This window comes from Canis aureus, chromosome 24 (genome assembly GCF_053574225.1).
Source record: "Canis aureus isolate CA01 chromosome 24, VMU_Caureus_v.1.0, whole genome shotgun sequence".
Classification (NCBI taxonomy): Eukaryota; Metazoa; Chordata; class Mammalia; order Carnivora; family Canidae; genus Canis; species Canis aureus.
The window spans coordinates 8,544,189-8,565,566 of NC_135634.1; the positions used below are offsets into that span (position 1 = coordinate 8,544,189).

Genomic DNA, 21,378 nt, shown 5'->3' on the forward strand with positions numbered 1-21,378 from the left:
ATGTCTAGAGACAGACTGAAATAAATTATAAAGAAGCTTAATTAAAAATGAGTTAAGTCTTCAAGGTGAAACCTACCTAAAGTATTTAAGTACACACACAACACGTCTGCACAGAAAGGCATTGTAAGTTTGTGTAAAGAGAGTGGATTTCAATCCTAACTCCACAATGTCAATCTTGGGCAAGTTATTTAACCTTTCAAGTACTCAAATTGGTGATTTGTAAAATCTAAATAATAATATCAGCCACCTTTCAGAGATGTTGTGATAATTCAAAATGTTGTATATGAAGCCCCAAATACAATTCTTGGGATATTGTATTCACTTAATAAGTGGAAATTATTATTAAACTCTCTAGGTAAGTAATTTTATGTTCTATAAGAAACCTCTTAAACTAAGGTTGGCATGTTGCTATAATTTTTAATGTATTTTTTATGTATTTTACAAACACAGTAAAGAACAAGAATTGTTCTCCCTCTGCCTGTGTCTCTGCCTCTCTCTCTCTCTATCTGTGTGTGACTATCATAAATAAATAAAAAATTTATAAAAAAAAAAAAAAAAAAAAAGAACAAGAATTGGTAACCTTCCATAGATGGTGTGCCAAATCTTCACCATTCGATTCCTTGGCAGGGACACTGCAATTCTTTTTATGACTTGGAAGCATCACCAGGTTGCTAAAGGCACTGATACCATTTCAAAAGCATTTCCTTAAAAAAAGCAAAGTTTGCAGTAGAGGGGATGCTGGCGATGAGGAGGCCACGTTTAAGTCAGCAAATAGCTTAATTGTCAGCTGCTGCCAGTAGAAAGGAGAAATAAGTGAGCCAGAGGCTAGGCATGAGGGGGAAGCTCAAATACACAATTTGCTTTACCCAAGACCCCCACTTCTATGGTTTTACCTCCAACCCTCATCAATGCAAGAGCCTCCTCTTTCTAGCTCTGTCCTCTTTATAACCAAACCCCCACAAAGCTCTATAAAGCAATTCTTTTTTTTTTTTTTTTTATAAAGCAATTCTAATCTTGCCATTGCCCTACTTCCCTTTCCTACGAGTCATAGCCTCAAAATCTTTGTATGCTTTACAGAGCTTTTGGTGACACTTACCCCAACTTATCTTTCTAATAAAATATACACAATGTATGCTCTGGCAGTACACAAATTATTTGGAATGTTCTCTGTCTTGCCTCCTTGACTTTAAATATTCTAAATGTTTTATGCCTTTCTTCTCCAGAAAAATCCCTAGACACTCTTTAAGACTCAACTTTGTCCATCCAGAGAAGCCCATCATAATGCCTGGGTAGACTTGGACAGTCCTTTAACCATCTTCTCCATGACCCTTGCCTAGTATAACTTTATTCTCACTCTACCTTGTATTTTTGTTATTTGTTTATGTCTAAATCCCCCACTACACCATGAGTTCCTTGAAGATAACCATAATTTATGTTTGTTTTCTGAACTGTTTGTTAGGCTAGAGAGGGCTTCCTATATGTTGCATGAATAAATGTAAATGGCTATAGAATATGAAAGATGACCATGGTGATATTTGTGTACTGGAGGAATAATAGGCAGAACAGCATAAGCTAAACAAAACTGAGCTAGCAATCAGACTCCAGACTTGGTAGCTAGCTATGTGATCTTGGAAGATATACTTAACCTTTTTGAACCTCATATTTTCTCACTCATAAAAGTCATTTTTAAAAAGACTTTATTGGGCAGCCCGGGTGGCTCAGTGGTTTAGTGCTGTCTTCAGTCCAGGATGTGCTCCTGGAGACCCGGGATCAAGTCTCATGTCAGGTTCCCTGCATGGAGCCTGCTTCTCCCATTGCCTGTGTCTCTGCCTCTCTTTCTGTGTCTCTCATGAATAAATAAATAAAATCTTTTATTAAAAGACTCAATCCCAGGACCCTGGGATCATACCCTGAGCCAAAGGCAGACACTCAACCACTGAGCCACTCAGGTGCCCCTATTTTCTCACTTATAAAATGTTTTATGACCCTCCATTACAGACCTCTATCATTTCTCTCTACACTGAGTATATTCTAAAATGGAAATCTGACCAAGTGACTTCCTGGATGTAATGGCATCTCACTACCCTGAGAATGGATTCTCACTTAGAATTAGTACAAGATCCTCAACCATCTAGCTCCTGCTAAGTGGCATAGCCTCCTATTTCTCCCTAAGCCCGGAGGGGCTTTGAGTCCTTTGAAAGGCCAGGGCACTTGACAGCCACTATGAACTAATTCCAATGGTTGCCTTGAGATGAAATCTTCTTGCCAACCTGGATTGAGATGTTTCTTTCTCTGACCCTTCAAGTCTGAGTTAGGTGTCCCTTGTATAGGCTTCCATTTTTATGGTCTGATTTACTTTTTAGAAAATAATTTGTCACCTTGTGGGGAATGGGCTATAGAAAAAAAGAATAGATAGCAGCAGCAGTCTGCTTAGGAAGCTATTTCAATAATTCAGGGGAGAAATGATGAAGGTGTGTGGCCACAGTAGCAAAGAAGAGGGAACAGAATTAAGAGCTATTTAAAAGGTGACAGATTAGATGGAGAGAGATGGAAAAAAGTCAAGACATTCAGATTTGAGTCTTAGGGAATTAGTTGGACAGTGGTATCATGAAATTGGAATAAAAAAACTTGCAAGAATGGGCCTTGTAATGGGGAACAGGTAACGATGAATTCAAATATAGCACTTTTGATTTGCCTGGAAGATCTCTAAATAGTGATGTTGCAGATATATTTGCTGGATTCAGGAGCAAGGTTAGAGATAAAGATACAGGGAGTTTTCAGTAAGGAAGAACTAGTCGAAGCATTAGGACTTGGATTAATTCATGTAAAGAGAATATGGAAACAAATATTAAAGTAAAAGGCTGAGGTCAAGATCTTCAAGACTGTTGATATTGGACAAGAAGAAAGAAGAGGAGACTAAAAGAAAGGAACACAGAAGTAGGAGGACAAAGTATCAAAAAGAGAGTCACAGTCAACAATGTCAAATGCCACTGGCAGAGAAGAACAAAAGGGAATCCATGGATTTGGAGATTAGGATCTCACAGGAGATATTAAGGCAGGCAGTTTTCATGGCACAGTGAGGGATGAAAGGTTGTGGCAGGGTTTAACTGTGAATCAGAAGTGAGAATACTCTCTTTTTAAAGCATAGCTATGAGATTGTTATGATGCCCTTGAGATACTTTACAGTATTTCCCATAGACAATGTGATAGAAATGTGTGTTCAAGCTACATTCTAGGTGCAGCTAGCATTCTCATCAGTCATTCATGTGGTAAGGGAAGTGAGTCAGCTAGCCTTATATCAGAAAGGCCATATTCCAGAGGGTATTACCACCACCCCTCTGGCTATTCATATCTCCATCAACACCACTTTGCTATCTAAGGTCAGAAATGAGTTTTCACAATTAATAGACTTGTAAATATCGTGAAGGATGTTAGAAATGAATTTTCATTGGTGAGATGAAAAGTATTCAGACTAAAATATTCTGGGGATGCTGCTCGCTTGTACATGAACAAATGATAAGCATAGAGAGAGACCTGTGGTCTGTACCCTTCGGGATGGTATTCAACCACAAGTGAGGAGGGTTTCTGGTTCTCTAATGCCAACTATGAAGAATAACAGAATTTGTCTTTCTGTTTCAAAAGAAACGTTCATGCAAGGTGGTGGTCAGAGCACTAAAGAAACAAAGAACAAGCTTACAGAAAAGGTTCTGTGAACTCTTTTGTGTTCACGTCTAAATGTGACTGTTAGTAAATATCTGTAAGTGAAACAGAAATTTGCTTTCAAGGTGATGGGGCAAGGGTGGGGAAAGTAACCCGGGCTCAATGCTAACTGATGAAGGCAATTATCTATCAAAAAAAAAGAAGCTAAGGACACCTGGGTGGCTCAGCGGTTTAGCGCCTGCCTTCGGCCCAGGGCATGATCCTAAAGTCCCGGAATTGAGTTCCTCATCAGGCTCCCTGCATGCAGCCTGCTTCTCCCTCTGCCTGTGTCTCTGCCTCTCTCTGTGTGTCTTTCATGAATAAATAAATAAAATCTAAAAAATAATGATAATAATAATAAGGTAAAAGTTGGGTATTACTAAATGGGCTGATGTCAGCTCAAAATAGAAATAAAAAAGAAAGATGAGGGCCTCCAAAGGAGGGATGGAGGACTTTGAGAATATTCTCTATGGTACCAGCTGTTTTGCCTCATCAAAACTGTCATGGCCTTGGTGCATCTGGGGTTCAGTCGGTTGGGCATCCAACTCGATTTCAGCTCAGGTCATGATCTCAGGATCATGATCTCAGGATCATGAGAGTGAGCCCTATGGGTTCCAGGCTCAGTGGGGAATCTGGTTCTCTCTTTCTCCATTCCCCTCTGCCCTCTGCCCTCTGCACCCCGCAACCCTCATCATATGTGCATGCTTTATCTCTCTAAAGACAAAAAAAAAAGCAAAAAACAAAAACAAAAAAACCAAGCCTGCAATGACCTCACCATTCTCAAATGCGTGACCTGTTCTACATGAGATAGATGATTTATCATTGCTTAGATGGCAGACTTAATCAAAATTCTGTGACTTATTCCTCCAAGGAAGAGATCCCAAAAGTTAAAAAATGAGAGTGATAGCTGCATTTTTTACCTACAAATGGTTTAACAATCAATATTATCATTTTATTTTGCCATAATGAAAATCATGATAGTGACAGAGATACCTAGTAGGAGAACAAATAGAGATTTTTAGGCACTTGGATAGAAAGAAAATTCTTTGAAAGAAACTAAGTGGAAAAAATGGCATTAAAATATTATTATGTAAAATACCAGAAAAATATTGCTGCAGAGATGATAGACATATTTCTTGCTTGAAATTTGTCCTGTTCCTCCATTAACTTTTCCAAATAAGGGAATGTAGCTGCCAGATCTGGCAAATCCTGGGATTCCACTTTTTTTTGAGGATATGGTATGGTTTCCTTTCTGATGTTAACTGCACTTGATGCTCACAGGATGTAATCCCTTCTAATCTCTAGCAATGAATAAAACATAATGCTTTGAGAGGGGGCTTTGCCTTGATGCATAAATTACACTGAAGAATAAAAATGTCACACTTTTCCTTAAATGTTATTAGAATAAAAATTTTACAAATCAGCCTTAAGTAAAAAATCTAATGGAAAATGTTTATCACTTGACCAAAAGGCAAGGTAATGAAAGTTTCCTTCCACCCCACTATTGGATACCCTAAGCAGGGTACTGGCTTCATGGACATGGTACCTGGGCAGCAGAACCAGGGACAACACTCAGAAGGGCCAGCATTTGATTTAATGCTCTGCTGTCACTATCCTGAAATTCTTAATAATTCTTTAACAAGAGGCCCCATGATGCATGTCACTGGTCTTGCCCATGAGCTTTCTACAAATTAAACCTCTGACCACTTGGTTGTCCTTTGGCTATCCCAGGCTTCATTTGGGCCCTGCCAAGGACTGATTAATGTTGGCCAGTGCCAACTGATCTGGTCTTGGCATCAAAATGGGAGACACCTCAGCTACCCATTTCTCCCAGACAAATACAGAAATGCCTTTTGTGGGATCCCTGGGTGGCGCAGCGATTTGGCGCCTGCCTTTGGCCCAGGGCGCGATCCTGGAGACGGGGGATTGAATCCCACATCGGGCTCCCGGTGCATGGAGCCTGCTTCTCCCTCTGCCTATGTCTCTGCCTCTCTCTCTCTCTGTGTGACTATCATAAATAAATAAAAATTATAAAAAAAATAAAAAGAAATGCCTTTTCTTTTATGGATTTGCCTATTAACAATTATAAGGATAACGCAATTGCCAAAGGAACAATTCCAAAGACTTCTCAGCAACACAGTGTCAGTGGTGTCCTTTCTTGCGAACAGTTACAGTGTCCTTTCTACAATGGCCACAGGATCATCTTAGCCATGTCAGATACCCACTTACAGACCCAGGCTATTAGTTAGACAGGACTCATTTTTCTTCAAAGACCCTTTTGCCCAACACTTATTGGAAGAGGGAATTTCCAGAGAGCAGCGGAATGCAATACCAAAGTGAAATATTCCCCAGCAAAGGACTGGAAAAAAAGCAAGTGCAAGAACATGTGAAGGGAATGATCCCATTTTGTGAAAAGAAGGAGCAGAAAGAAGGAAGGAAGGAGGAAACCTGATACATATAAAGATTATAAGGTTTTATTTATCCATTTGAGAGAGAGAGAGAGAGAGAGAGAGAGCATGCGCAGAGGGAGGGGCAGATGGAGAGGGAGAAGCAGGCTCTGAACAGGGATCCCAACTCGGGGCTGGATCCCAGGATCCTGGGATCATGACCTGAGTTGAAGGCAGACACTTAACTGACTGAATCACCCAGGTGCCCCCATATGTGTGTATGTATTTGTATAAACATTGAGAACGAGGGGCACCTAGGTGGCTCAGTGGTTAAGCAACTGCCTTCGACTCAGGGTATGATCCTGGCATCACCGGATTGACTCTTTCAACCAGCTTCCTTCGGGGAGCCTACTTTTCCCTCTGCCTATGTCTCTGCCTTTCTGTTTCTCTCATGAATAAACAAAATCTTTTTTAAAAAATGGAGAATGAAGTGGAGGGAGATATGCCCTCATGTTAACATTGGTTACCTCCGAGGAGTTGGGTGGAGTGCGGGCTGGTGGGGAGATGATTATCTTTTCCTTAACATACATGTGTTTTTGACTTATTATAATGAGTATATTATGTACATTTTTTACAAGTTCAATTACATTTTATAACACCCTTGAATAGATCAAACTTTTTATAATAATCTTGACATGAACACATTCAAATTCTCCTAAAGTTGAATATATTTACATATTTCCTACAAGACATTTCTGCTTTAAGTTTAGGGTTAGGAGTATGGGCCCAGAGGAGGATTACAAAGTTTTAAATTCTGGTTCTGCCTCTTACTAGTATCATTAACCTTAAGCAAGTTACAGCTATAAAATCCTTCTGAGCCTCAGTTTCTTGGTTTGTAAAATAGGGATCATAATAGCATCTACTTCATAGGACTGTTCAGGAGATTCAATGATTGAAGTATGTAATGCTGTAAAAGAGTGTCTGGCACTATTTGTTAGTTACTTTAAAAAGCTCTCTGGGTTGAGAACACATCATTTATGAATGTAGATTATGGCAGCTGAGGCTTTTGAAATAAAGTATTTTTTATTGCTACTGTATTAGTAAATATTTGTGCAAATATAAATAAAACTGCCACGTACAATGAATTTTAGGTAATATGCTATCTATAACAAGTACACTAAAATGTTCTATTTACTAGGAAGTTTAAATTATATTAAAGAACTTTCTCAGGTTAAACTACATGAATAATGAGCATAGAGTAGAGGAGGCAGCTAGAACACTTTCACATGAAAATCAAATCTATTATGAGAAAACAATAATGGGTGCCTAAGGATTGAAAAATGGCCCAGCGCTGTGGGCTGGGCCGTGGAAGGATCCTGGTGAGTGCAAAGAGGTGGATATACTGAGGAAGCAGTACTAGGCAGGCTTGGTGCTACCTTGTAGGACAGTTCACCAGATTCTTCACAGCAGGAAGGGTGGAGACAGTCTCTGAGCACACCAGGCAAAAGACACTGCCTGTAGATTGTCTTCCCTCCATAAGTGAATGTCTTCTCCCTTTTAGATAATGTCCTTCATCCTTGCCTCTTCACCATGACCTTCTCTCCATTTGCCCCATGCTTGACCTTTCTATGGAATTCATCACTCCCAACAACTGGGTCAATTTCCATCGTCCCCCTCTCTAATGCTCCGTTCTGGGGCACTTCACTACACTTGTACCTCTCTACCTTACACAGTGCAGTAGATCTTTGGATCTTAAGTCTCTAAACAGAGGCACACAGAAGATTATCCTTTTCCAGTACAGAAAAAAAAATTTTTTTTTTACTACACAGCGTTCCATTGTGTGAATGTACCATAATTGTTTAATTAGTCTTCTATTGATGAACATAAAGCTGTTTCCAGTCTTCTTAATGTAAAGATCCAGTTCTGAGTTTCTTGTTTTTCTTATTCTATATTTTTTCCCTTGAAGCAACTTGTTCAATTATGGCTTTACTGATTATTAGGCACTAGGCAGCTGACAACCACATTATTTCCTGCTCTGATTTTGGGTTTTTGTTTTTTGGATATTTTTTAGTGAAATTAAGCCACACATTCTCACCTGCCTACTAGGAATCTCCTTTAGAAGAATCCACTCCCTCAAACTAAGCGTATCTAAGATAAAGAATAATCTCCCCCTCCCACCCATCCTGCTGTGTTAATTTTATCTGAGATGCATGGCATTTATTCACAATTCCACTCACTTATCCCCACACATCCATGCTGCTGTTGCCACGTTTGTGGTGTTTTATTATTCAATGCACAACCAACTACTATTACAGAAACAGAAAAACCAGAGTTGTACAGTTGCATAGCTGGATGGAGATATCTAAGAGACCATCAGATTGAAGGTGTGAGTACCTGATCTTGAAATGACATTTGAGCTATATCCCCAATCTCATCATTGAGAACCTTTAGAAAGTGTTCTTTTAAGTCTCATTTCAATCAGTTTGTCTTTTATCTCTTTCAATTTTAGAGACGTTTAGCCAATTTGAGGGGAATCAAAATCAACTGGTAACAAAGATGGAGTTCCTGAAATTGAAAGAGCTTTCTAATGTAAGGTAGGAACTGCCTCGTGAGAACAACAGGAAGAAAACTCCTTGTGTTTAGGTCTAAGGCATGACACCTGTGAAGTAACATCTTACCAAGGAGAAAAAACAGAGCAGCATAGAATCACTTCCCAGATGGAACAGGGCAGGTAAACTTTGGTGAGGGAGTCACAGGAGAGCAGCAAGGTGTGGGATAGGAGAGAGTACTGGGAGCCTAACGTTTTTTAAGTTTTTAAATTACAGACATGCTTATATTTAGAATTTTCTGTCTCTTCTCTTTTCATCATTTGGTGAGGATTTTAGTTTCTGAAGGCAATCCTGTGTTGGAATATCTATGGCTTAGCTGAATAAAAAAAAAAAAAAAAAAGAGTCTAGTTCATTTAAAATGTTTCCAGTCTAAATAGAAACCAGGAAGAATACCACAAATAAACAGGACATTTTAAGGAATCTTTTAGAAGATACAATGTTGATAAGATTAATTAATACAGAATCAAAAAAGCTATACAATAAAATGCACAAATATGAGTGCAATTTTGGTGTTTTGAAATATTCACCTGTGAAAGCAAAAACACAATCAAATTTAAAAACATAGCCACTACTCCCAAGTATTGTGCCCCATTGCAATCCTTTCCTCCTATTCTTTCTTCTTCTTCTTTTTTTTTTATAAGGGGCGCTACATTTTCAGATTTCTTTTTTTTTTTTAATTTTTATTTATTTATGATAGAGAGAGAGAAAGAGAGGCAGAGACAGGCAGAGGGAGAAGCAGGCTCCATGCACCGGGAGCCCAACGTAGGATTTGATCTCGGGTCTCCAGGATCGCGCCCTGGGCCAAAGGCAGGCGCTAAACCGCTGTGCCACCCAGGGATCTCCCTATTCTTTCTTCAACTCCAAACCCATCTCACCCTCCCCTGATTCCTATGTTATTTTGCTTTTTGCCACTATAGGTTAGTTTACAATTTCTAGAACTTTGGATGAAGGGAATCATACTTTACTGTCTGTACTCTGTTTTGCCTGGCTTTTTTCACTCCAAGCAAAAAATAATATTAATTCTATTAATTAATCTTATCAACATTATATATTATTATCTTAAGAGTCATCCTTGTTTTGCAATAGTCCTTTTTTTGCTGAGTAGTCTTCTATTGTATGGCATGTCAATTTATTTATCCATTGACCTAGCAATGGGTATTTTCCAATATCCAATATCCATTATTTCCAATTTTGGACCAGATAGAGTTGTGATAAACATTTTTTCATTTGTCTACAAGTATTCATTTGGATATATGTTTTCATTTCTTCTCGGCAATGCCTAAATTGGAATGGCTGGATCATACAGTGATGGATCTTTAACTTTGAAGGAACTACCAAACTGTTTTCCAAGTGTTGGTAGCATTTTATACCACCAGCAATGTATGAGAATTCCAGAGGCTATATATCCTTGCCACTATTAATTTATTATATTTTTATTTGTTAATATTAATTTTTTATTTTTTCTCTTGACTGATAATGTTGAGCATCTTTTCATATGCTTATTTGCCATCCATTTATCTTCCTTAAAGTGTCTATTCAAACTTTTGCCCAATTAAAAAAATTGGGTTTTATTACTTTTGGATTTAGAAAATTATTTATATTCTGGCTACATATCCCTTAGCAGATAAGTGATTTGCAAATATCTTGTGCCAGTCTATGGCTTGTTTTTTTATTCTGTTAATAGGCCTTTCAAAGAACACAAGTTCTTAACTTTCATGACAATCATAATTTGTCAACCACTAGTTTTCTTTTATGGATTATGCTTTTGATGTTGAATCTAAGAATTCTGCCTAAACCAAGGCAAAAAATAATTTCTCCTATGTTTTCTTTGAGAAGTTTTGTGTTTTGGAGCATTGTTGAAGGCCTATAATAGAGTTTGTGATATGATATAAATCATATGATATAATTTTTAGATATGATATAAATCATGGATCTTAGTTTTTTCTTTTTAAAAATTATGGATTTCCAATTGTTTCACCACCATCAGTGATACATTTGTTCAGTACTTCTATAACTGAGATTTTGTTTTTGAAATATAGTTTCACTGGGTATAGAATTCTAAATTGACCTTTTAAAAATTAATTTAAAGATGTTACTTCATGGGGTGCCTGGCTGGTTCAGTCCAGTTCAGTCCAGTTATTACAATAACTACATATTGTAATTTGTGCAATAAAAAAACCTAAAGGACATGCTGTGATAGAGAATAACAAAGAAATATAGTATAAATAAAAACGTTAGGAAAGTATGAGGAGGCAACAATTTCAGCATAGACTGGAGAATGAACACTGATGAATAAATCACATATTTGGGGATGTGGGAGAATCAGAGAAATCTGGAATATCTGGCTCCAATTTGAGTCAAAATATTTTGAATTTGGTCAGGACTGGCTAATAATTTCAAGTCCCCACGTAAAATGAAAATGCAGATCCCATGTTAAAAATGCAGCAGAAAAGTATCATTAAAGGTACAAAGATATAAAACTTTTTCCTGTCTTGGTGATTTTTATTTGCCATTTAATGTCATGCTCCATTTGATGTGGGAATACTCATGGGGCAAGTGTAGGCCCTCACAGGTGCCAGGTGCACTGCCCATTTGCCTTGAGGATCATGCTGGATTCCTTCTGCTGCCAGTGTCAGAAGGAAGCTCTGTATCCCAGCTCAGGATGAGGGAAGTTAATCTCCCCTTCCCAAGGGCCCATCTCCCTATCCTGCCACAGATAGGAAACTGCAAAGGATTCCGTTTCCTTGCTGGTTCATACTTGGTACCTAGATTAGGGATAGGCAAGAGGCTCATCCCTGTTGGGTTGCCTGCCAAACATGCTGTGGTGCTGCCAACCCAGGATGGAGACAGCTACCACCCTGTTTCACCCAGAAATGACACTGGAGGGTCACCAAGCCTCATTTTTTTCTACACCCTCACCTAAGATCCCTCTGAAGTCAGAGGGTTTTAGTGGAATGCAGGTCTTCCCCCTTCAGTGTGACCAGGTCACTACCCGAGGTAGACAGTATTTGTGGAAATAAGGAGACAGAGTTTTCTTTTTTTTTTCTCTTTTTTTTTTTTTTTTTTTTGAGACAGAGTTTTCTACCGGTGCAGAAGGGTCCTGAGATGGAACCCAAGAACCAACCAAGAACCCAACCTTTAGAGGTAGGGAGCTGGCAGGAAGCTTCTGAAATGTGTACCATATCCCATTTGCCTTACAAAACACAAATTCAAAAATTTAATGTTTAAGAATTTCTAGATGGCAATCACAGAGTACTAAATCCTTCATGGGATGCCATTCTGATCACGGGCCCAGTGCAATCACATTGGTTGCACACTTATGCACTAAATGTCTGTGTCCTCCTATAGTTCATATGTGGAAATTTTAACTTCCAATGTGATGGTATTAAGAGGTGGAGCCTTTAGGAGATAATTAAGGTCATGAGTGTGGAACCCTCAGGAATGAAATTAATGCCTTTATGGAAGGAACACCAGAGAGATTTCTCTATCTGCCATGTGAACATACAATGAGAAGACAGTGGTCAGCAAATCAGGAAGCAGGCCCTCACCAGACACTGGATCTGCCAGTGCCCTAATCTTGGACTTCTCAGCCTCCAGAACCATGAGAAACAAATATTGTTTAAACAACCCAACCTCTAGTAATTTGTTAGAGCATCCTGGATGGACTAAGACACATTCCTATGAAATTGTCCCTGAATCTGGTTCATCTGTCAATGGATAATAAGATCAAAATATTTGGTCTGCTAGTCTTGTTTTATAGAATTATTTTACCCTTAGAAATCTCAATTTCCAACAGTAAGGAAATATTTATTTATTTATTTATTTATTTATTTATTTATTTAGATTTTATTTATTTATTAATGAGAGACACACATACAGAGAGAGAGAGAGAGAGAGAGGCAGAGACACAGGCAGAGGGAGAAGCAGGCTCCCTGCAGGGAGCCCGACATGGGACTGGATCCCGAGTCCCCAGGATCAGGCCCTGGGCTGAAGGTGGTGCTAAACCACTGACTCACCTGGGCTGCACAGGGGAAATATTTAAGTACATTACTACACATATGTTGTGGGTAATTATTTGACCATTAGCAATGACTGTAAACATTTTAATCATGTAAAAAAGTGCTTATGCTATGTTGGTAATTAAAAGAAATAGGACTTTTAAAAATTGTATTCTGATTCTGTGATTCAAATTATGTAAAGAGCAGAAAAATGCATTTAAAAAGCCTGAAGGGAGAGGTACCGAAATGTTAACTTTTCTTTGGATTGTAAACTTATGTGTAATACTTTTAATATTTTCCTAAGGGATTATGGTCATTTTTTGGCTGTGTAATATCTGATTCCAACCTTTCCAATGGAATAGCCAGCTACGGCAGAGAATACCGCATTCTACATAGTCTTGGTGGTAGGTAGAGCTGCAAGGAGAGTTGAAGGGGCCAGGCTTACCATTTCCCCTATTCTGGCATAGTCACTATGTAGGCACATGACCTAGGATTTGGATAATCAAATGTTTCTCCTAGGATTCTGAATCTTAAACTAATGTTTAAAAAGTATAGAGGGGCACCTGGATGGCTCAGTCTGTTAAGCGCCTCTTAATTTTGGCTCAGGTCATGATCTCAGGGTCCTGAGACTGAGCGCTAAGTTAGTGGGGTGTGCCGGGGGGGGGGGGGGGAATCTGTGCCCAGCGGGGAGTCTGCTTGAGATTCTTTCCCTCTCCCTCCTCCCCTTCCCTTGCTCATGCTCACTCTCTTTCAAATAAAGAAATAAATCTTTTTTTTTTAAAGGAATATGGCAAGCAATGTTCACTGTAGTGCTGACAAAACTTTTCTGCAGATATAATTACTGCTGCCATAATTCTTCTAGAGAGTCACTCCTGAAAAACCTTGCAGCTATTCATTCATTTCCATGCTGGGTGCCCAGCTGATCCTGGGTTCTTTATCCTCTGATAGCTTTCCCCTAAATTTCCTTCTGCTTAATCTAGTCAGAGTTGGAACCTATGGCTAGCACCAAATAATATAACTTCTTTATCATTTCTGTATTTCCACATTTTCTGTGATAACAATGCATCAATTTAATAAAATAGAGGACAAAATCCTAAACAGGAAAACCCACTAAATCATCCTTCAATCACTCTCCTCTCAGTAGTCTTTACCAATCATTGAGTTAAAAAATAAATTCAGCTTCTGAATTTGTAGGTTCTAAAAACAATAACTATCATCTTTATATAGTGAAATGTAATTATTTTTAAAAACTAAATTTTAGTGCATGATAACTACAAATATTTATAATGGAAAAATCAATAAATCACATTACTGATGGAAAATTACTGAAACCCTGCAATTCATATATGAGGTTTTATTGAAGCTGCATAGTTTTTTAAAAAGCAAATATATTGACTAGCTGCTCTGAAAAATTGCCTACAAGGTATACTTTCCAATGACCTTGGCACTAAACAGCCAAGAAAGATGTTATTTCTGCAACTACTGATTAGAAACATAAATGGTTTCATGTCCAAATCCAAAAAAAATTTGTGGGAATTAATTATATTCCATGAAGTAAAACTATAAAATATTTTATTGCATAAATTAACTTTTTTTACTCAGCCCCCCGAAATTTCCTATTATAGATATAAAAATTATCAAATGCAGATTTTCTTTATGACTAGGATAAAAATTTATGTGGCAAGATAGTTTTAAGAAGAGCTTCCTTAGGGGATCCCTGGGTGGTGCAGCGGTTTAGCGCCTACCTTTGGCCAAGGGCGCGATTCTGGAGACCCGGGATTGAATCCCACGTCAGGCTCCTGGTGCATGGAGCCTGCTTCTTCCTCTGCCTGTGTCTCTGCCTCTCTCTCTGTGTGTGACTATCATAAATAAATAAAAATTAAAAAAAAAACAAAAGAAGAGCTTCCTTAGACTTCATTTGAAAAGAATATTTTATTTCTTCTTCCATTTCTTTGTATCATTTTATTTGTGTGAAGTCTGGTACACCATACCCTTTGTAAAGTTTGGCTTTTTTGTGAAGATAGACTGAGAAATGAGTGGGTGTAAATAATGCCTATCACCAGAGAACATACTTGTTAGAAGATAGAATGATGGGCATTGTAAGATCTGGGCCAACCTGAGAAGCTAGCTGGCCCTTGCCTTGGCCTCATTATACCTGTGCTGTTACCACCTTCCTTGCTGTCATCACTGCTAATGAAAAACACTCTCCATAGTTTCTCTGTTTAGGATTTACTCACACTGTCACTTTTAGAGACAGTGCACTGAGCACAATAAGTAAATAAATGTGTTATATTCTTATTTACAAAATGCCTCCTATGGTCATTTTGGGAGCAGGGCAATACAAGTGGGAGAGGCAGGACAAAGGAACTGGGACTTGGTTTATGTCCTGTTGTAAGTTGTGTTTAGTTTATTTTTAAATAATTAAGCATAAACAATGTGGCTACATACAAAAGTTCAAAGATAGTGCACTCCAAGGATAGTCCTTATTCATAAAAATATTAATATAAAAGTTGAAGGCCCACAAGAATCAAATGTGAGGACAGCAAAATGTGGCTTATTAAAGAATGCTTGGAGAAAGATCAAAGGAGACTGGGAAAGTAGAACTCTCAACTATTTGTTTTTAATTTCTCCATCAGTGACTAGTCTTTGATACCTAAACCTAATTATAATATGACCAAAAAATTTACAAACCAACATCATTTATAAATGTCAATACAAAAATCCTAGATAAAATACAGTGAATAACTGCCAGTATTACACTAAGAAAATAATGTATTATGACCAAGTGGGACTTTTATCAAGTATGAAAGAATGCTTTAATATTAGGAAATATTAATGTAATTTGCCATATTAATACATCCAGTTGCTGAAAAACACTAACAAAATTCAACACCCATTCCTAATTTAAAACTCTTGAGAAAATAGAAATGGATGGATACTTTCTAACATGACTATAAATATATATGCATATCTTACTTGATGGAGAAAAATTAAAAATATTTCCACTAAAGCTAGGAATCGGGAAAGATGATCATTATCTTCATTTCTATATTGTGCTGGAAGTATTAGACAATGTAATTAGACAAGAGAAATCAATTAGAGATATAAGAATCAAAAATAAGAGGAAAAACGACTTCTGTTACAAATGACATATCATACCTGTTAAACTCTAAGAGTCAATACTAAACCAACTCAAACAACAAAATAATTCAGTAAAGTAGCAGGATATGAAATTAATATGAAAAATAACAGCCTTAAAAAAAAGAAAAAGAAAAATAACAGCCTTAAGTTACACAAATAATAACCAGTTAGAAGATCTCAAGAAAGAAAAAAAGAATGTATCATTTACAATAGTAAGTAAAAAGATAAAATACTTGGGAATAAACTTAATAAATGTTCAAAACCTATGTGAAGGAACTATAAGTATTCCTGATGCAAAAATTGATTTAGAGAGATGTCCACTCTTAGGATGTGTCATTATTATCCATATATCATTCTTCTTTAAGCTAATTTATGAATAGAGTGCAATTCCAACTTAAAAATTACCAAAGGCTTTTTCTTAGAGCTAAGGAAATTCAAAGTTTACATGGAAAAATACACACTTAAGAATAGCTAGGAAATTACTAAAAAGAGCTATTGGGGAGTGGATAAGGCCTACAAAATACTATTAGAAGTATAGTATTGGTACATGGATAGATAGCCTAATAGAATAAAATAGACAATTCAGGCTTATGTGGACATTTAATATATGATAAGAATGGTATCACAAAACACTGAAGTAAATATTACTTGCCTATATTATGTTAGCGAAAATTAGAAATTCATTTCCAATACCATATATAACTATAAACTCCAAATGGATTGGAGATCTAGCAAAAAGCATAAAATAAATTCCTCTTAACCTACATGTCTGTAAAGGCTTTCTGGCTATGACTTAAAGTACAGATGTAATAAAACCATGATGAGTTTTTCCAAAAAAATAAAATTTTTACGTGGTGGGGAGAACCAAGCACATGTGAACAGACACATAAATTAGGAGAAACTATTGTGAGAAATATACCAGGTTAAGGGCTAACATCCCTAATATGTAAATATATTTTTAAATTGAGTAAAAAAAGACTAAAAAAATCAAATACAACATGAACCAAAGCCAACAATCTACGAAAAGATACAAAAAGCTCCCTAACTTAGAATAAGAAAAAAGTAAATTAAAACTACACTGACATACCATTTCTCACTCATTATGTTGGCAAAAGCTCAGGTAAACTGGCACTTTCATAAATTGGTGGTGGGCATGCAAAATGATACGATCTCTATGGAAGAGAATTTGACCACATGCAGTACATATTAATTTACCTTTTGATTTAGCAATCCCACTTTTGGGAGCTTACTCCAAAGATAATTCTCTTAAAATATAAACACACAGGGTACCTTATTGCAGCATTATTTAAAATTGCAAAATGTTGGATACTACCTAAATCAGCATTGGATTTTAAGTGAATAACGATAGTATATCTACATCTACACAATGGAGTGTTATACAGCTGTAAAAAAATAAAATAAAAAAATAAAATAAAAAAAAAAAAGAATGAAAACCGTCTCTGCAAATGGATGCAAAGTGATCTCCAGAAGATATGGTTAACTGAAAAAAGCAAAATGCAAAACAGCATATGTGATATGTTCACTTTGGAGTAAAAAACAAGAAAGAAAGAAACATACATTTATCTGCTTATTTTTACAAGAAGAAACACAGGAAGGATACAATTAAATTGTATACATATAAAGGGTGGTAGCAAGATGCTGGATACTACCTAAATCAGCATCGGATTTTAAATGAATAACGATAGTATATCTACATCTACACAATGGAGTGGTTCAGGAAAAACAGAAGAGTGTGATATTTCTCTGATCATACTTTTTTGGATGCTTTAGATTTTTGGAAGCATTCTATCTTATATATTCCAAAAGTAAAATGAAATTACCAATAATGGAAGGAAAAATAAACTAAAACTAGAAATATAAACAAGTGAATTGATGTGTATTTCAAATAACAGAAACCCACCAAAGTAGGATAGATAGTGTAGGGTGAGAGAACTAATTCAAGTTATTTTTTGCACATAGCACTTTGACTTTCAACCTTCAATATAGGGGTAAGAACTACAAACAAGGCATGAGCTCCTTCTAGTAGTTTGCTTTTGTAATTATAGGAATGTAACAATTCTGAAACTATTTTATGTGCAATGCAGGACTAGGTAAATAAGTAAACATTGCTGTTAGGAAACAAGGTTGTCACTGTTAATGAAGGCAGATATAAATATGAAATGGAGGCGACAACAGAATAGTAAGAATTGGATTGGATTGTAAGTATCAATATTAATGATTTCTTAAATGGAAATATATATCTATTCCTTTCTCCCTCACCTCTGTCTCCTGAGAGGGCCTAAAAGCAGTAATACCCCAGTATCAAGAAGCACATTTAGTTCTAAGGTCTTAGCTTCTAAATACCATTCTCCAATTAAAAAAAAAAAGAAGAAGAAGAAACTGTGGACTCCAGGATAGGAGTAACAAATGTACTAGATAAACTTGGAAAATTATTGTGTCACAAAAGTAAGAAAATGTTCAACATGGAGGTCAAAGGGAGCCACTCTGAAGCCAAATCTGATAATTTGAGCATCAAAATAAATAAGGATAGGGAAGAAGAGAACAATATCCCATGTGGAAGAATTCTAAATAAATTATATACATACTCTAATGGAGGAGATTAATAACCAGAAATGTGCACTGTGCACAGTGACCCCTGGAAAGGGGGAAACAGAGTAACTTTACAATGGAGAAATTTGACAAACACTGCTTTAACCAGGTGATCAAGTTTAACATAAACAATCATAAATTATGTTGGTAGTATGTACCCCTGCTAAGATGTGATGAAAGTTACACTTTATTGCTGCGGTCTTCTCCTCAAAAACCTATAACCTTAATATAATCATGGGAAATCATGAGATAAATTCCAGTAGAAGAGCAGCCTACAAGATATCTGACCAATTTTCCTCAAAATTATCAAGGTCATCAAAAACAAGCAGAGTCTGAGAACTATCATACCCACGAACAACCTAAGGAGAAATGACAACTACATGTAATATGGTATCTTGGAAGGAATATTGGAACAGAAAGGGGATTAGGTAAAAATTAAATCTAAATAACTATGGACTGTAATTCAGGTGACTGTATCAATATTTGGTTCACTAATTGTAACAATGTATCATCATAATAAGATGTTTATAAAGGGGAAACCTGTGTGGTTGGGAAGGCGTAGTCCCTGGGAACCATGTACTCTACCCAATTTTTCTGTGAATCTAAAACTGTCTTCAAAACAGTCTAATATAACTAACTACCTGAATAACAAAAGACAGTAATGGATTTTTTTGATGGACTTTTTGAACAAAAAGGAAAATCTAAATTCATGCTGATAGTAAATAAGGAGAACTCTTCTTTATAGTAGTATCATCACTATTAAATGTGGAGGGCTTGAAGGAATTAGGGTGGGGGAAAGCTAGTTTGTAACCATCATTGAAAGATTGGTTGCAGCAAGGATCATCAGTGGAGGTTGAACCATAATATGGAGCTTGATTAGCACAAAGATATTTGCGTGCTTTCAAAATACCTCCTCAAAGATTGCTTATTAGTTGCAAGGGATAAAATAAACAGTGGAGAACTTGGAAAACATCTTGATAAGGTGGTAAAGATTAATATCGCCTTATAATGAACAGACATCCTGAACCTCCAAAAAAGACCCAACTTCACTTACATGGTTGTTTCCACTGAGGATACATAACTTGGATCTAACGACGAGGAAACATCAAAGGTTGATGCTTTCTTTGTAAGGGGATGGTCTGGTTTGGTCATAAGCCTAAGCCTTCTCGGTCATAAAGCTGTTAAATAATCAAACGCAAATATTCCAGACTGTGATTTTAACTGTTATATTGATAAACTAAAAACTACCACAATAGAAAGATTTATTTAAAATCGAAGACGTTAGCGGTTTCACTTGCAGTGGCAGGAAAAACTGCAGGGGAAGGAGCGGATTTAGAGGGTGTGGAGGTGGAGAGGTGGGAAGAGAAGGGGCTCTAAGCTGAGATTGCCAAGTCGTTCGGTTATTTAAAAAAAAATTCTATTTTAAAAGACACGCAGCACTTATTTATTTACCAGCTGCGATTCTGAGTGCTTGTCACAAATTAACTTTTTAGACGGGAAAGCTCAGTAATTGGTCTTTGTTTCTCAACGAAAAACACAACACGGTGATGCTGCGAAACGACTTTCTCCTAAGTACTTAAGGCTCTGCTGTAGTGATTGTTTCCAGGGACAGAAGAACACGAGCCTGAAATTACTGAGTGGTTTTTCGTAGAAACGCCAGCAGTCCTACTTGGATGATCATCACTGGGGTGATGCCAAATGTCGAGAACCCTTTGAAAAAGCCTGATTCCTTGTATCCTAGAAAGTCTTAAAAGCATGCACCGAGAGCGGCTTATGTATCTGTTTGGGGTGCCAGGGACTCTCTTTTCTTTTACGGATGAATCGCAGAGTAGGTCGCTGCCTTTTTCAGCTAAAGTTGACAGTTCTAAATAACTTCCCAGCTCCAAATCTGGGAACTAGTTAGGGTTTACTTTGGTTATCGCTACTGCGTCTATCACGCAATGGATTCTGGGAGACCGAGTCTCCGAGCGGTGAGGTTTACCAGGCCCAGGGCGAACGTTGGACTTCAGTTCCCACAATGCCGAGCGCAAACCTGTAATTCCTGCCGGGGTAACCGCGAGGTGGCAGCCATCTTGCGTACGGCGGTGCAGGTCCCCAGATGCCGAGGGCTTGGGCGTTAGTTCCTCTCTGCTTTGGGGTGGTGTTTCCGCGTTGCTTTCGTCTTTTCAGATGTTCGTGTCTTTCTAGACTGCGATTTTATTGGGAAGTCACAGTCAATGTAGTGTAAGGTGAGTAAACACCCCATTTTAAGGGTGGGGTAGTGGTGGTGACGTTTTTCTGGGTTTTTGGCATCTCGTCTGCTCTGGGCTAAGAGCACCCCTTTGATAAGCTTTGTAAACGTGGAAACCCAGAGTGAACCTATGAGTCTAGGAGATCTGTTGAATTCCTATACAGAACCTGAGCATGTCTCCGTGGGAGAAAGAAACTGGGTGACGCACTTTTGCCCGGGCCGCCTTCCTTGGAGGTCGGGAGGCCGGCGGACTCGGGTTGTGTATAGGCCATGCTGTTGTCTCACTGTTCCTGGAGACTCTTAATGATATTTCGAATGAGGAAATGAGAACCTGAGAGGTGGTTGGAGGCAGGGAGAGGGGGTTCCGATAGGATGGCGTTCTTTGCAGTTGTATTCTTTTTGTTTCTGTGGGCCTACCAGTATCGCTGTCTAGTTCGTCTTTTTTGCCCTTTTCTTGTTATCTCCTGTTGGAGAATACCAGAGGGCGGGCAGAATGAAGAAATATTGAGTGAAACAGCCTTTGGGATTGCAGTTTTGAAGGCCCTTAAGAAATTTCAAGGGAGGCAGAATTTATCTTCGAGATAGACCAAGCATGTGGAAAACATGAACGCTTTGATTGGGAATTGCCGGATTTCTAAACATAACATGACATATTTGAGTCATACTTAGTGCAACTGAAGTTATTTTTTTTTTCTTTTAAATTA

At 37.6% G+C, this 21,378-nt stretch overlaps 1 protein-coding gene and 1 long non-coding RNA gene across 15 annotated transcripts in view; one reads left to right on the forward strand and one right to left on the reverse strand.

The window, feature by feature from the left end:
* Positions 1–566: 566 nt before the first annotated feature.
* Positions 567–20,621, reverse strand: LOC144295727 (uncharacterized). 2 transcript variants are annotated; one of them, XR_013362812.1, is made up of 4 exons: positions 19,897–20,621; positions 19,499–19,622; positions 14,439–14,552; positions 567–790 (listed from the first exon to the last, which is right to left on the reverse strand). It is a non-coding gene; the product is annotated as an uncharacterized LOC144295727 (long non-coding RNA). The 2 variants fall into 2 exon arrangements; XR_013362813.1 differs by lacking the exon at positions 14,439–14,552 and having other exon boundaries at positions 19,897–20,600.
* Positions 20,475–21,378, forward strand: part of N4BP2L2 (NEDD4 binding protein 2 like 2) — a 78,581-nt gene continuing 77,677 nt past the window's right edge. For 4 of the 13 annotated variants that reach the window (XR_013362799.1, XM_077868167.1, XM_077868171.1 and 1 more), the window contains exon 1: positions 20,490–20,672. The gene's annotated coding sequence lies outside the window, so the exon portion shown is untranslated. Of the gene's footprint in view, positions 20,673–21,378 lie in introns of all 13 variants that reach the window. The other 9 variants (XM_077868164.1, XM_077868163.1, XM_077868158.1 and 6 more) reach the window with 6 other exon arrangements.